A 17,478-nucleotide genomic window follows, 5' to 3' on the forward strand; every position below is an offset into this window, starting at 1 on the left:
TTATTAATCTAATGCCTCCAGTGATAAGATGCAACTAAACTATGTTACAAATGGCACTCCTGCTGTTTTCCCCAGTATGATAAGTAAGTTGCTCCTTTACGCTGTTGAGTGTCCTGGTGTCCCCACGGCCCCATGCCCTTAAACCAACTCTTTAGCTGTTGTTGATTTACTGTGTCTGGTAAACAAGCAATGCCACCATTAAAGTAATCCCATATTTGAGGAATCTCATTGTTGATCGTAATGCTTCTGGTAATATGAAGCATTGCTGACGTTTTAAAATTTCTACTGTCCTTGCGTGATTGCCATGAACATAATTAAGATGCTTGTTTTCATTTTGTATATGTTTTGTATATTCTTATTGACCAGCAACTATTTAATTTCTATCTTTTTGTGCAGATAGGGATATCCATTTCACCTTGTTGCTATTGTGACCTTTTGGTGAACTGCATAAAACACTTTTTTTGGAATGAGTGTCTTGTGCAGTTCAACTAAAATGTCACGTGGGCACCATCTCTCAATTTTGGTGGAACTGCACAAAATGGTGATTGGAGTTTCCAAAATCTCTGTCAAGTTCTGCTGGTAATCTCGTGCAACATTTTATTAGCCTTTGCAAGATGGAGCCGTCACTGTCACCACAATGGCACTTTATTTTAGTGGAACTGCACAAAAGGATGAGAAAATTATAGTTGCATGTTACATGAGCCGGACATCCAACCTTAATGTTCCTCTATTTTAGTGTAACTACTAAAGAAGAACCTGCCAGCTCACGAGAGCAAGTACTTCTTGCTAGCTGAATGATGCAATCTTTGCTTCATTTCAGGTGAACTGCAGAAAAAGGCGCATGAATTGAATCATGGAACACCAGGCAGACCTCATCCTAGTGGAGTTGCAGGTTGAGTTCAAGGAGGCCACTATTAAAGCGAAATCATGCTCTCCTTGTTTGTGTTGTGCAAACAGGAATACTCAACTACAGATGTTGTGACGGTCAAGAGCATTCGCCAAGTTCTTCGATTGTATGACATGGCTAGCCAAGATGGATTTAATCCTGATATTCACTTTATCAAAAGGCTCTAATGGGTTGGTTCTAAATCTTGCAAGCTGGTAATCAATGAGATGTTTAGGCATCTTTGTTGTACTTATTAATTGGATCTTATTTGTTGGTTATGAATCTTGCAAGCTGGGAATCAATCAGATGTGTAGGCATCTTTGTTGTACTTATTATTTGGATCTTATTTGTTGGTTCTCGATCTTGCAAGCTGGGAAACACAGCATGACGATGCAGAGGACAACAACCATAACAAACAGTTCAAACTTGGTAGTTTTGTCTTTGTCAAAGTGCGACAAATGTGTTGATCGTGTGCGTCCTGAGAATAATAATTCTAATTGTTGTGCATATTGATCCTATGGCACTGATAGAACGAGCCAATGCATTGCTTGTTTTAAGTATAAATTTCTATTAAATCTAATTAAATTTAAGTAAAGTGACCACTAACTCCTGTTATTACATTACCAATACAGACCCGCTCGTGAACCGACGTGTGGCTAGAGTAGGTTTCTTAATGGAGGCGTTTGAATGCGCCGAGGGTGCATCTTCTGCCGGGCGGGCAATGGACGAGGGAGGGGTAGCAACTGTTGTCGCCTGTACACACTCAGCTTACTGTTGAATCAAGTTCCCCAAGAGCTGAAAAATGAACTGCTGCCACCGCCTACACACTCGTTCACTCGAAGAGACTCTAATGGCGATCTGAGGGGTGAGCCTGCTGGATATGGACTTCAGCAAGGAGTTCCCCTTTGAGTTCTCCATTCAGTCCTATGGTTGCACCAAGTTGAATGTGATGTACACCAACGATCCAGACTCGGTCAAGCTCTGCCTTGCCGAGTTCAAGCAGTACCTACAGGACGAGAAAGCACAAGGTTGCAGGACTAGACCTTGTGCCCATCCATTCGTCTCCTGACAGGGACCAGCGGATCACCGTCCCCTAGGTATGTGTGCAGGACGAGGTTCTCATCTACCACTTATGTATGGCCATAAGAGGTTCTAGAGCATTCGCCCGTTTCATCGGCAGCGCCGACTGCACCTTCACTACGGTGGAGAGAAGGAAGAACGCGATGATTCGGCCATCTGGTGCAACAAGCTTGTCGACATACAGAAGCAATACAAGATCATCAGCAACGAGCAGGAGAAGGACTCCCTGGTTGACCTCGCTGAGACCATCATCGACCCTGATACGCCAACATGAAATAAGACAACGATACCAAGGACCTGAAAACGTGGGAGGTACCTCTGAATCTAGCCTACATAACCTACGCGGCCAAGGACGCATATGCATGCTACGACATGTACAGGCAGATCTTGGACATGAGGGCGTGTCTGCTTCCCATAACCAATGAGTACACGGACAACCGCATCGTCATGATCAAGCGTGCCAGGAAGGTCTAGATGTTGTACTTTATCTGTTTATAAGCACCTTTATCATCTGAGTGTTTCATGCATTAGCCTATGTGTCGTAATTATTTGTTTTGTCTGAAATATTTCTTTTAAGAACCCATTAACCTGATTGCTTTTTTAGTGGCTATTTGCTTATGTATGTAACTAGTTCACTTGTCCGTTAAAAAAAATAGTTCACTCGGCTGCCGTGCTTTGAATCTCCTTCCTCCCAAAATATTCCCCTCGTCAAGTGGACCCAGCAGGTCTCTGAATTTTCTCCCACTTTCTTTTTCGATGTAAACTGAGTTTTCTCCCGGTACTTTTCCCTAGAACCAACTCAACTGTCCCACGTCCAGCCTAAAAATAATAATACCCCACGTACTATTAACTCATGAAATTTAAATGATATTTTATTTCATAAGTTGAAAGTTCTTACAAAATAATAATAATAATTGTTTATATATAACTTGGCAAGTTATCTCCTAGTGATTGCGTGCATAAGCTTGCAAAGATTTTACTGACCAATGTAGTAATAGACGTGCAATCATGTGTTTATGTTTTTATAACATTTCTCCGTCTAGCCCAACATGATATTTTCACCCATCCCAGCAAGTCCGCGGATTTCGAGAAAAATGCAAATGGGAATTAAACGGGCTGCATAGATGCTACATAATTGTTTCACCCAGCCCACTAAATGGACTAAAAAACAAATGGACTGGCTGACATGTGGGCCAGTAGGTCGAAGCCTAAGAAGGTGTTGGATTTACATCCAACGACCGTCATTCTTCTTCAATCTCTCGTCTTCTTCCCTCAGTGCTGTCGGTACCGCCTGCTCCAGCCTTCCGCGTCCAGCGGCATTGTTTTGCGCTCCTCAGCAAAATGCTACCCCGCCGACGGCCAAGCCATCCCTCCACTCCGCACCTCCTGTTATTCTCTGCCGAGTGTAGGCCCACTCCCCACCTCTGCGACTCCACTGCCGCATCTTCCCTATCTCCAGGTTGTTCCAGTCTAGGGCCTCACTGTCGTCCACCACCTCGGTGCGCTCGGCGTGGCGTGGTCAACATACGAGAGTCATCAGAAGAGGACTATACGTGGAGAGCCTGACGGCTGGGACCCACGAGGTCCATGGTCGCATGCAAGGAAAATTCCTCCTTATTACGCATTGTACGTGGACTGTATGTAGGAAGGGCTTCTGTATTTCCCGAAAAAATGTTCCCCCCGCTGACAGGACGAACCCACCAGCTATATCTTTGCACGCAAGGAAGTGCCTCCTTATTACGCACAAAAAAAATGAATACCCCCTGCTAGCTGGGACCCACCATACTGGGTGGCTGTCTTGTGGGCCTACTAAGTTGACGAGGAAGGAGGGCTTTGTCAACTTAGTCAATATGAACGATTCTAGCTCTAGTGACTATACGATGTCCATCCAATGGCCATAGTGCTTCTTCAACATCTGGTCTTCTTGCTCCAGCCGCCCAAAGAAGCGCCAGTCGTGTCGCGTGCTCCTACCTCTCGTGGCCGGCTGTGATGTTGCGGAGGCCTCACTGCCCCCTACTACTCCCACCGCTGGCCCAGGGCATCCCTCTACTCACCCACACCCCCTGTTATTCTGCGGTGACGGCAGCCTCACACCGCAGCCGAACCAGTGAACCCTCATCCTCCTCTCCGCATGGGCATCCATTGCCGCGTCTTCCCCGACTCCGCGTCGTCCCCTTCCTAGGCCTCGTCGCCGTCCACTGCCTTGGTGCTCTTAGCACGGCGTGGTCAATGTGGTCAACGACCGACTTCCATCAGAAGAGTATTGTACGTGGAGAGGCTGACAGCTGGGTCCACGGCCGTAGCTGGGTCCATGGCCACAACCCAGTTTTTTGTGATTTGCCAAGTAAGTCACTTTATCAGGCCTGTAGGGCTGCAAATCTTTCAAGACGCGGAGAGCTTCATTTGACTGGCCGAGAAAATGGCCTATAAGTAATGAGAAATGGGTTGTACATTTTTAAAACACATCAAACCGGCAATTACTTTCAAATATCTTTTTTCCATTTCGAGATTTCAAATTGCATTTATTTTTATGCGTGGACAATTTGTTGGATTTTATATTGATATACATTTATTTTTAAAATCATTTTGAATGTGACTCGAAATTTCGGGATTAAAAACAGTTCGGACCGCACCGAAATATGCAAAAATTTCGTACAATTTTTTAACCGTGGCCACAATATGGGCTGTAATGCTAACAAAAAGAATATGGGCTCCAAAAAAACCTTAAGAATTAGCAAATGGGATGTAAATTATTAGAAATAATGGCAGATGGGTTGTATGTTGTTTTCCACAGATTTGAGGCTTTCCTAAAAAAAGGTTGACGCACAAGCAGTGACTGTTGGATTTCCATCCAACGGTTGTCATGCTTCTTCAATCTCTGCTCTTCCTGCTCCAGCCGCTCAAACAAGCGTCGGCGGGACTGCCCGGTCCCTCCTCCTCGCGTCCAGCTATGCTACCGCGCAGGCCTCACCACCCCACCGTACTCACATTGCTGGCCTAGCCATCCCTCTACTCACCCATACCTGCTGTTATTCTCCGGCGACGGCAGACGAACCAGTAAACCCTCTTATAGTCGTACTCCCCTCCGCGTGGGAAACAACTATCGAGTCTTCCCTGCCTCTTTGTTGTTCCCTTCCTAGGCCTCACCGTTGTCCACCGCCCTGGTGCTCTCAGCGCGGCCTAGTCAACGTGATCAACGACCGCCATGCATCTGAAGTGGACTGTACGTGGAGAGGCTGACAGCTGGGTCCACGGCCGTAGCTGGGTCCACGGCCACAACCTAGTTTTTTGTGATTTGCCAAGTAAGTCGCTTTGTCAGGCCTGTTGGGCTGCAAATCTTTCAAGACACGGAGAGCTTCATTTGACTGAACGAGAAAATGGCCTATAAGTAATGAGAAATGGGTTGTACATTTTTAAAACACCTCAAACCGGCAATTAGTTTCAAATATCTTTTTTTTCATTTCGAGATTTTGAATTGCGTTTATTTTTATGCATGGACAATTTGTTGGATTTTATATTGATATACATTTATTTTTAAAATCATTTTGAATGTGAATCAAAATTTCGGGATTAAAAACAGTTCGGACCGCACCGAAATATGGAAAATTTCGTATAATTTTTTAACCGTGGCCACAATATGGGCTGTAATGCTAACAAAAAGAATATGGGCTCCAAAAAAACCTTAAGAATTAGCAAATGGGATGTAAATTATTAGAAATAATGGCAGATGGGCTGTATGTTGTTTTCCACGGATTTGAGGCTTTCCTAAAAAAAAGGTTGACGCACAAGCAGTGACTGTTGGATTTCCATCCAACGATCGTCATGCTTCTTCAATCTCTGCTCTTCCTGCTCCAGCCGCTCAAACAAGCGTCGGCGGGACTGCCCGCTCCATCCTCCTCGCGTCCAGCTATGCTACCGCGCAGGCCTCACCACCCCACCGTACTCCCATTGCTGGCCTAGCCATCCCTCTACTCACCCACACCTGCTGTTATTCTCCGGCAATGGCAGACGAACCAGTAAACCCTCTTTCAGTCGTACTCCCCTCCGCGTGGGAAACAACTGTCGAGTCTTCCCTGCCTCTTTGTTGTTCCCTTCCTAGGCCTCGCCGTTGTCCACCGCCCTGGTGCTCTCGGCGCGGCCTAGTCAACGTGATCAACGACCGCCATGCATCTGAAGTGGACTGTACATGGAGAGGCTGACAGCTGGGTCCACGGCCGTAGCTAGGTCCACGGCCACAACCTAGTTTTTTGTGATTTGCCAAGTAAGTCGCTTTGTCAGGCCTGTTGGGCTGCAAATCTTTCAAGACACGGAGAGCTTCATTTGACTGAACGAGAAAATGGCCTATAAGTAATGAGAAATGGGTTGTATATTTTTAAAACACATCAAACCGGCAATTAGTTTCAAATATCTTTTTTTTCATTTCGAGATTTTAAATTGCATTTATTTTTATGCATGGACAATTTGTTGGATTTTATATTGATATACATTTATTTTTAAAATCATTTTGAATGTGAATCAAAATTTCGGGATTAAAAACAGTTCGGACCGCACCGAAATATGGAAAATTTCGTATAATTTTTTAACCGTGGCCACAATATGGGTTGTAATGCTAACAAAAAGAATATGGGCTCCAAAAAAACCTTAAGAATTAGCAAATGGGATGTAAATTATTAGAAATAATGGCAGATGGGATGTATGTTGTTTTCCACAGATTTGAGGCTTTCCTAAAAAAAAGGTTGACGCACAAGCAGTGACTGTTGGATTTCCATCCAACGGTCGTCATGCTTCTTCAATCTCTGCTCTTCCTGCTCCAGCCGCTCAAACAAGCGTTGGCGGGACTGCCCGCTCCATCCTCCTCGCGTCCGGCTATGCTACCGCGCAGGCCTCACCACCCCACCGTACTCCCATTGCTGGCCTAGCCATCCCTCTACTCACCCACACCTGCTGTTATTCTCCGGCAACGGCAGACGAACCAGTAAACCCTCTTTCAGTCGTACTCCCCTCCGCGTGGGAAACAACTGTCGAGTCTTTCCTGCCTCTTTGTTGTTCCCTTCCTAGGCCTCGCCGTTGTCCACCGCCCTGGTGCTCTCGGCGCGGCCTAGTCAACGTGATCAACGACCGCCATGCATCTGAAGTGGACTGTACGTGGAGAGGCTGACAGCTGGGTCCACGGCCGTAGCTAGGTCCACGGCCACAACCTAGGTTTTTGTGATTTGCCAAGTAAGTCGCTTTGTCAGGCCTTTTGGGCTGCAAATCTTTCAAGACACGGAGAGCTTCATTTGACTGACCGAGAAAATGGCCTATAAGTAATGAGAAATGGGTTGTACATTTTTAAAACACATCAAACCGGCAATTAGTTTCAAATATCTTTTTTTTCATTTTGAGATTTTAAATTGCATTTATTTTTATGCATGGACAATTTGTTGGATTTTATATTGATATACATTTATTTTTAAAATCATTTTGAATGTGACTCAAAATTTCGGGATTAAAAACAGTTCGGACCGCACCGAAATATGCAAAATTTCGTATAATTTTTTAACCGTGGCCACAATATGGGCTGTAATGCTAACAAGAAGAATATGAGCTCCAAAAAAACCTTAAGAATTAGCAAATGGGATGTGAATTATTAGAAATAATGGCAGATGGGTTGTATGTTGTTTTCCACAGATTTGAGGCTTTCCTAAAAAAAAAGGTTGACGCACAAGCAGTGATTGTTGGATTTCCATCCAACGGTCATCATGCTTCTTCAATCTCTGCTCTTCCTGCTCCAGCCGCTCAAACAAGCGTCGGCGGGACTGCTCGCTCCCTCCTCCTCGCGTCCGGCTGTGCTACCGCGCAGGCCTCACCACCCCACCGTACTCCCATTGCTGGCCTAGCCATCCCTCTACTCACCCACACCTGCTGTTATTCTCCGGTGACGGCAGACGAACGAGTAAACCCTCTTACAGTCGTACTCCCCTCCGTGTGGGAAACAACTGCCGAGTCTTCCCTGCCTCTATGTTGTTCCCTTCCTAGGCCTCGCCGTCATCCACCTCCCTGGTGCTCTAGGCGTGGCCTAGTCAACGTGATCAACGACCGCCATGCATCTGAAGTGGACTGTACGTAGAGAGGCTGACAGCTGGGTCCATTGCCGCACGCAAGGAAATGCCTCCTTATTACGCGCAAAATAATGATTCCTCCACCTGACATTTGGGACCCACGGAAAGGGCCTCTGTATTTCGTAAAAAAATGTTACCACCGCTGACAGCTTGGACCCACCAGCTATATCTTCGCACGCAAGGAAGTGCCTCCTTATTATGCACAAAAAATGGATACTCCCTCTGCTAGCTGGGACCCAGTATAGTGGCAGGCTGACTTGTGGGCCTACTAAGTTGACGGGGACGGGGGGCTTTGTCAACTTAGTCAATACTCCAGTGACCGTACGATGTCCATCCAATGGACATAGTGCTTCTTCAACCTCTGGTCTTCGTGCTCCAGCTGCCCAAAGCAGTGCCGGTCGTGCCGCATGCTCTTGCCTCCCGTGGCCGGTTGTGATACCGTGAAGGCCTCACCGTCCCCTACTACTCCCACCACTGGCTAGGCCATCCCTCTACTCACCCACACCCCCTGTTATTCTGCGGCGACGGCAGCCTCACACTACAGCCGAACCAGTGAACCCTCGTACTCCTCTTCGCATGGGAATCCACTACCGCGTCTTCCCCGGCTCCGCGTCGTCCCCTTCCTAGGCCTCGCCGTCGTCCATCGCCGTGGTTCTCTCGACGCGGCATGGTCAATGTGGACAACGACCGACTTCCATCGGAAGAGTACCGTGCGTGGAGAGGCTGACAGCTGGGTCCACGGCGGCCGCAAGGAAGTGCCTCCTTATTACGTGCAAAATAATTATTCCTCCACCTGACATCAGGGACCCACCAGAACGGCCACCGTATTTTGCAAAAAAAAGTTTCCCCCCTGACTGCTGGGACCCACCAGCTACACCTTCGCACACAAGGAAGTGCGTCCGGGCAAAAAAAAACAATTCGGCCCTGTCGGCGTTCTGGGAACGGGGGTCCCCAGACTTGCCTGCCTGCGGCCTGCGGCGTGGCTCAAAGGGGGGCCCAGCGCGGCCCATCTTCATCAGCACAAGCTCAAGAACCTCGCGAGGGGCCAAGCCTCGCGGGGTGGATGACAAGGAGCTTCCTCAGGCACGGCCTTGTCAGGCTGGCTCACGAGGAGGCGGAGAGTTCAAGGCGGGGTACCTCGCAAGGTGCCCATGACGCAAGCCATGACGACCAAGGGCGCCAGCCAGGCGCCGGCCCGTGCAGTGTCCTTCTTTCCTCTTTGGTGCAAAGGGAGCAAGCGCAGGCGAGAGCATCAAGCAAAGGAGTCCATTTCGGTGCAACAAGACCAAGACCAGTCCAACGGCAGGATGGAGGTCACCGTGGAGCCCAAGCCGGCATCACCACCAGAGCCTTTGACAGGCAAGGACCAACTTTAGTCAGGATAAGTGTACCCGTTGTTCCCCTTCAAAATGGCCAATTGTTGGCACCCTTCCCTCTCAATATTTGGGAAGAGGCCCAGGGCCTTTGCCTATAAATAGGACTAGCCACCCCCAGGGTAGAGGCATCGAGATCCTGACCGAGAAACTAGCAGATAGAGCGACCGAACTCCCCCTAGCAGTTCATCACACCAGCCAAGAACAGACCCTCGCGAGGCTGTTCTTCCTTGTATTGTTCATCATCAGCCCAAGAGGCAATCCACCGCACCACACACTCGAGTAGGGTATTACACCATAATGGTGGCCTGAACCAATATAAACCTTGTGTCTCTTGTGTTGATCTTTTGGTAGTTCAGACCCTAGCGATTCGGCGAGGAACGGGTAGGCAAAGGGCGAATCCTCCGCACACACCCCAGTGTTCGAACCTCAAGGGTCTGCCGGAACCCGAAATCCGACATTTGGCGCGCCAGGTAGGGGGTGCTCCGGACTTCGTCTTCCGTCGCCCTGTTCTTCTCCAACCGTCGCGACCATGTCTCACGCACGCCGGGTTCGCGCCGAGCGCCGCTCCGCCCTTGCTTCCCGCATGGTTCAGACGGCCCCCGTCAGCGGGCGCCCCCGTCGTTCCCCGTCGCCTGCCGTCAACACCGCCACCGGCCCAGCGGGGAATGAGCAGCAAGCATCGTCCCAGCACCTGTCCATGAGGCGAGACGGCCGCACCGCTACGCCCTCGCTCACCCCCGCTGGTTCTTCATCCCGCGCGCCCCGCGTGGCCATGGAGGCTCGAGCTGCGCTCATCACGGCTAACGAGCTCCTGCGCTACCGCCCAGTCGACGACGTCTACGAAGAGTGGCTCGACCGAGTCGCCGAACTCGTCCGTGCCGCTGGGGGCTCCCGCGCGCCATCTTTCTCGCCGCACCGCGCCCCGCCATGCTCGGGAAATGAAGCTCCTGGGGCGCCTCAGCCGCCTCCCCCTCAAGAAGGCGCCCTGGCTCCAAGGCGCGCGGCCCCTGGGCGAAACCCGCCCCGTCAGGAACCAGCACGGCAGGAGCAGAGCTGCCAAGAGGTCCCACGCCCTCGAGAAGCTGCCCTAGCGCTCCCTGCTCGGGCTCGTCCCGACCACGCTCCTGCTCCAGCACGTCAAGACCCTGCGCTGCGCCCAGCTGCGGCGCACGGGGACCCGCAAGACCGAGCCCTTCGTCCTCCGAGGCCTCCTGTGGCCACAGCGGGCTGCCGCGCCTTCACCACCGAGCTACGCACCGTCGCATGGCCCGGGAAGTTCAAGCCAGGCCTGCCTCCTCGCTACGATGGCATGGCAGACCCTACAGAGTTCCTCCAGCTCTACGAGCTAGGCATCGAGGCTGCCAACGAAGACGAGAAGGTCATGGTGAACTGGTTTCCCATGGCTCTCAAAGACGGGGCCCACACCTGGCTTCTGATCCTAGCCCCGGGCACGATCTCCTCCTGGGACGAGATGCGCACCCGCTTCATCGCCAACTTCGAGGGTACTCGCGACCGGCCACCCGCCGTGAGTGACATGCGCCGCATCAAGCAACAACCGGGGGAAACCCTGCAAAAGTACATCCAGCGCTTAAACAACGCGCGCCTCAAGATTCCCAAGGTGACCGAGGAGTCCATCATCTCAGCCTTCACTGACGGTGTGCATGACGTCAAGATGAAGGAGGAGCTTGCGATGCATGAAGATCTATGCACTTCCTTGGAGCTGTTCAACCTAGCGACCAAGTGCGTCAGGGCTGAGGAAGGGTGTCTCTCCCTCCTCGAATTGCCTGCCGCAGACCCTGAAGAGAAGAATCCCAAGGCCAAGGACGTGAAGCGCAAGGGGGCTGCCGTACTCGCGGCAGAACCAAACACCAAGCGGGGCAGAGATCAGCCCGAATCCTCCAAGGGCAGTCGGTACTGCGTGTACCACGACCTCCACACCCATAACACCAATGAATGCCAAGAGCTCAGGGCCGTGCGTGAAGGACGGACTGGCCGACGTCCCGACCGCAACGACCGGGGCTACGGCCGAGGAGGAGGAAGGAACGCAGGACACTGGGAAGACCGCGGCCCACGTCAAGGGTGGCGCGACCAACCTCGCGAGGATCACTGGCAGGACCCGCCTCGTGAGGGAGGCTGGACGGATCAGCCTCGCGAGGATCGCCCACAAGGTAACGCAGGCCTCCCTCCGCTACCACCGCAGCCAAGGAGAAATGAGGACCGTCATCAGGACGAAGGGGCTCGGGGCTTCCAGGAACCATGTGCGATCACCTGCATCCTAGGCGGAGCTCAAGCCCCAGCCTATCAACGCATCTTCAAGCAGTTCACTCGCGAAGTGAACGCAGTCCTCCCCAAGCTCAAGGCCACGCGCCCTCTTAGGTGGTCGGCGTGCGCCATCACGTTCAGCTCAGCAGATCAGCCCAAGTGCGCGGCCACAGCCGGAGTCCTCCCGATGCTTTGTTCCCCAATCATCAGCAACATACTAGTCACCAAGACCCTCATCGATGGCGGGGCGGGGCTCAACGTCCTGTCTGTGGAAACATTCAACAATCTCCAAGTACCCTACAGTCAGCTTCAGCCCACCATGCATTTCTCCGGAGTCACCGATGGCTCCACGGTCCCAATTGGGCAGGTCCGCCTCCCTGTCACCTTCGGGGCACGCGACAACTACCGCACCGAGCTCATCGACTTCGACGTCGCCCACATTCGCCTGCCGTACAACGCCATCCTCGGGTACCCAGCGCTAGCCAAGTTCATGGTCGTAACCCACCACGGCTACAACATCCTCAAGATGCCAGGAAGTGGCGGAGTCATCACGGTGCCCTGCGAAGAGAGAGACACAGTCTGTTCCGTGGAGAGAGCCTTTCAGGCTGCCTCACTGGAAGACCCGGATCATGGAAGCAGGAGGCTTCCCGAGGCCGCCCCCAAGAAGAAGAAGACATCGACCGGCCCGGCCCCTCGGGAGGCAGGTCCCTCTGGGGCCGCGCCTGCTTAGGGGGAACCTCCTGCCATCGCATAGGGAAGCGCGCCCGACGCCCTCCTCAGGCAGGGCTCGAGGGCTCTCCCCTGGAGGGCCGTCGACCTCGCCAAGGTCGCGAGGGAGGCGCTTGGGCACCACGTGGAGGCGTGCTTCGAAGCATGTTTCCATCAAGAAGGAGCAAGGCAAGGAGGGCCAAACCCTCAGGAGTTCGTCAACAAGGCCATTAAGGAGCTACAGGAGTAAAGGGTCATGAGAGGCAGCCGCTTGCCCGCTGTGGCCCCCCATCCAAGCGAGGATGGTGGGTTGCACGTCTGCATCGACATACCTGGGCTCAACCAAGCCGCGTCCCAGGAGCGCCTCTGGCCATCGCGAGTGGGACGCTGCGAGGGCCCACCCCACAGTTACGTTCGCATGCCTCACGGCTTGCCGAATGCGGCTGCTGCGTACCAGCGCATCATGAGGGCCATCCTGGAGGCTCAAGAGGCCAGGCGTTCCGCAGCCCTGGTGGAGATGGAGATGGTCCGCGAAGAGCCACCAGCGCCGCCGGAGCCTCCCGAGGCCCCAGGGCCTGGGGGCTCATGAGGATCGGCTCCCGCAGCCCACCGAGTCTGCTACATCAACATCCCTTCGTCTTCAGCGTCATCAGGTGACATCTTTCTGGTTTCATTTCCAGCTGGGAGCGCCCCCAGGGCTGCATTATTCCCAGGCCGCGTGGGTCCGTCCCTGTGGCATGTATCTCTTTTATTTCATGTTCTTAGCTCACTCTGCTGGGGGCGCCCCTCAAGCTGCATTATCCCCAAGCCGCTCGGGTCAGACCCAGTGGCCTGTACCCCTCTTGCATTTATCTTAGGGCCATGCTTTCGACCCATCATGCTTGTTATTCGGTGCCTGTTCATGGTACCTTTTGTTCTTGGATGTCAAAAGCTTGCGCGTTAAAGAGGGGGTGCCTGAGCATCGCGACTCAGGGCTCCTACCGGCTCTCCAGCCCTCACCCTCTGGTCTGCCCACGGCATCGCGCCCCGGCACACCAGCGACGGCTGAGACCAGCCCGAGAGCCGGGACCCGAGGACGTAGAGTTTTGTCATCTAACCAAGCTTACGCGTTAAAGGGGGGCTGCCTGAGCATCACGACTCTGGGCTCCTACCGGCTCTCCGGCCCTCACCCTCTAGTCTTCCCACGGCATCGCGCCCCGGCATACCAGCGACGGCTGAGACCAGCCCAAGAGCCGGGACCCGAGGACGTAGAGCATCGGCATCTAACCAATTTTGCAGGAACCCACTCCAAGGTAGGGCCCAGTGTCGGGCGCAACCCGCCTTAAGGACGGGCCCCGTGAGCCCAGCGCTGGCTCACGGGCGCCCCAATGCACCCTGCCAGGCCTTTCGCGCCTCATCACCTCTCCAGAGCAGCTAACGACTAACTGTCGATTGTCACGACGAACTCTCGTTCCTCTTGTGTTGAACCTGCAGGGCCCCTCCAAGGAGCATCATCAGGCGAGGCCCTCACGGTGCCTTCTTCACTCTCGCCCGCGCGAACCGCTTGCACGTTGAAGGGGGGGTGCCTCAGCATCGCGACTCAGGGCTCCTACTGGCCCTCCAGCCCTCACCCTCTGGTCATGTCCATGGCATCGTGACATGGCATGCCAGCGACGGCTGAGACCAGCTCGAGGGCCGGGACCCGAGGACGTAGAGCAGAAAGGGGAGCGAAGGCGAGAGGGGAGGGGCACGTGAGGACCTCACCAAGCAACCCCTCGCCAGCCAGGGAACGGACCTAGCCCCTCACCAAGAAGCGTTTCCTGACCCACAAGATAAGTCATCCTACGAGAATATTAGCTATGGCAGCACCGTCACCACATCCAATGCAATCCCGTGTTAGCAACGTCACATTCCTTTCTCACCAAGTGATGGCTGCTTGAGCGCTAAAGGGGACCTCCTGAGCATCGCGACTCAGGGCCTCTTACCGGACCCCGGGCCGCTCACCTCCTGGCCTTGACCACGGCATCGCAACCTGGCATACCAGCGACGGCTGAAGCCGCCTTGGGACTGGGACCTGTCGGCACAGAGCATCAAGCCCTCGTGAGGTCTGAAAGGAAGAAACTAAGCTAAGACGGAATAAGCATCTTGCACCGCTTCACGATAAGGATCATATTGACAAACGGAATTACAGACGCCTTACAAGCCCCCACGGGGCGTATTCTTGGCTCCTCGCAGGGACAAAAGACGCATATCCTAAGGAGTCCTAACTACAGGAACCATCACGGCAGACGCCATCATCAACAGTGGGCCATCCAGCACTGGCGCCAACCCCATCCAGATCAGGGGCAGCGACGTCCTGACAAGCCCGCCCTGCTCGGCGGCTCGTAGCTGTCGTCGCTTGTCTCCGGGGTCGTGAAGAGCTCGGCGGAGTTGCTGGATCCTCCAGATGGACCCGGGCGACCTCGCCCCAGCCATGGGTCATGAAGACCTTACCTGGAGCGACGACCTCGACATCCGCATCGGTCGCAGGAGTCCGGCAATCAGCATGCTGCAGCCGGAGCCTGAAAGGCCCCCTCGACGGGATCTCAAAGGCGAAGGAAGGAGGGTGGTGAATCCAAGATCGAGGAGGCGTCGCCCACGGTGCTCAGCATCAGCTCCGGTAGGGCCCTCAAGGTGGGCGTACAAGGGCAGCGGAAACCCTGGCGGCGGCCGCTCGCACCAAGGCCTCGACACCTCCTGCCGCGCTCCCTCATCTCGGCGGCAGAGGACCAACCGCTTCTTCGGCGGGAGCGGATCAGGACCCTCTCGGGGGGCCTTTCCCTTCTCCTCTGCGGAGAACCGGCGGATCGGAGCCATGGCGGTGAGACGGAGCAGTGGCGGGGAGGAAGGAAAGGAGAAGTAGCAGAGGAAGATGAACTGGAGTGGCTCACACCGCTCCGTACTTATAGCCAGAGGAGGCCAACCGTCGGCTTCCACGATCGCAGGTAATCATGACCAGTTATTGCATGGAGGGACTTGTCGCATCCGTGCAGTTGTCGAGGCGTCATGGGGAGCGGAGACGCCCACATCCAATCAACTGCCACGCGGCACCCAAGGCCGCAGGCTGTTAGGGCCCGCGATGCTTCGCACTTGCCCTTTCGCCTCTCTACACGACCAAGTCCGGGCGCGCCGTGGGCTTGGGGGCTATTGTCGGCGTTCTGGGAACGGGGGTCCCCAGACTTGCCTGCCTGCGGTTTGCGGCGTGGGTCAAAGGGGGGCCCAGCGCGGCCCATCTTCATCAGCACATGCTCAAGACCCTCGCGAGGGGCCAAGCCTCGCGGGGTGGACGACAAGGAGCTTCCTCAGGCACGGCCTCGTCAGGCTGGCTCACGAGGAGGCGGAGAGTCCAAGGCGGGGTACCTCGCGAGGTGCCCATGACGGAAGCCATGACGACCAAGGGCGCCAGCCGGGCGCCGGCCCGTGCAGTGTCCTTCTTTCCTGTTTGGTGCAAAGGGAGCAAGCGCAGGCGAGAGCATCAAGCAAAGGCGTCCATTTCGGTACAACAAGACCAAGACCAGTCCAACGGCAGGATGGAGGTCACCGTGGAGCCCAAGCCGGCATCACCACCAGAGCCTTTGACAGGCGAGGACCAACTTTAGTCAGGATAAGTGTACCCGTTGTTCCCCTTCAAAATGGCCAATTGTTGGCGCCCTTCCCGCTCAATATTTGGGAAGAGGCCTAGGCCCTTTGCCTATAAATAGGACTAGCCACCCCCAGGGTAGAGGCATCGAGATCCTCACCGAGAAACTTGCAGATAGAGCGACCGAACTCCCCCTAGCAGTTCATTGCACCAGCCAAGAACAGACCCTCGCGAGGCTGTTCTTCCTTGTATTGTTCATCATCAGCCCAAGAGGCAATCCACCACACCACACACTGGAGTAGGGTATTACACCACAATGGTGGCCTGAACCAGTATAAACCTTGTGTCTCTTGTGTTGATCTTTTGATAGTTTAGACCCTAGCAATTCGGCGAGGAACAGGTAGGCAGAGGGAGAATCCTCCGTGCGCACCGTAGTGTTCAAACCTCAAGGGTCTGCCGGAACCCGAAATCTGACAGGCCCCCTGACTGCTGGGACCCACCAGCTACATCTTCGCATGCAAGGAAGTGCCTGACAGTCGGGACCCACCTGGTCGAAGCGTACGTAGCGTTGCCATTCTAGTCGCGAACATGTACATACATACTGGTGGATGTACAGGCACGCACGTGTCATAGTAGAGGCGTGCACATGTCGTAGTAGAGGCGCGCGCGTAGCATGTACACGTACGTACAACGGCTAGTGTGCAAGAAAGAAAATATGGCCACGTATGTGTACATACGGGCGGGGTCTCGAACGCCTACTCGCGCATACGTACGGCCAGGGCTCGTGTACATGACTGGGTCAGAATGGATAAACAACATCGTCGTCGTGTTCATGGGGAGCCAACCGGCTGGGTCGGAACGGAATGCTTCGTCGTGTTCATCGGGAGGGCTTGGATGGAACAGGCGATGGAAACGAGGCCTGGCGTACCGCAGAACGGGGGAAACAGCCTTGTGTTTGACCGACCACATTCAAAACAGGATCATGTTCATCGGGAGGGGTCTGGCATACTGCAAAACGGAGGAAATGGACCTCCTATGGTTGAAACTAGGGTCCTGTTGATCGGGAGGGGTGTGGCGTACCGCAAAATGGACGAAATGGACTTGTATTGGAGCGCTACGGTCGAAACGGGGGTCCTGTGCATCGGGAAGGGTGTGGCGTACCACAAAACGGGACTCCACGGGATATTGTTCATCTCCACCGTCGACCTCCTCCAGCCTCCACGGGCAACCGTCGACCTCCTCCAGCCTCCACGGGCTCCTGTTCATCCATCCTCCACCGTGCGCTACTCCACCGTCTACTGTTCCACCACCCCTCCACGGGCACCCCTTCACCGTCTACTGTTCATCTAGCCCTCCACGGGGTCGTCCTATTCATCAAGCCCTCCATGGGGTCCTGTTCATCCAGCCCCAACTGGCTCGATAGATCGGGATCCTATTCATCCAGAGGCAACACCACCGCTCAGTGTT

The sequence above is a fragment of the Triticum dicoccoides genome, chromosome 4B (genome assembly GCF_002162155.2).
Source record: "Triticum dicoccoides isolate Atlit2015 ecotype Zavitan chromosome 4B, WEW_v2.0, whole genome shotgun sequence".
In the NCBI taxonomy this organism is placed as follows: Eukaryota; Viridiplantae; Streptophyta; class Magnoliopsida; order Poales; family Poaceae; genus Triticum; species Triticum dicoccoides.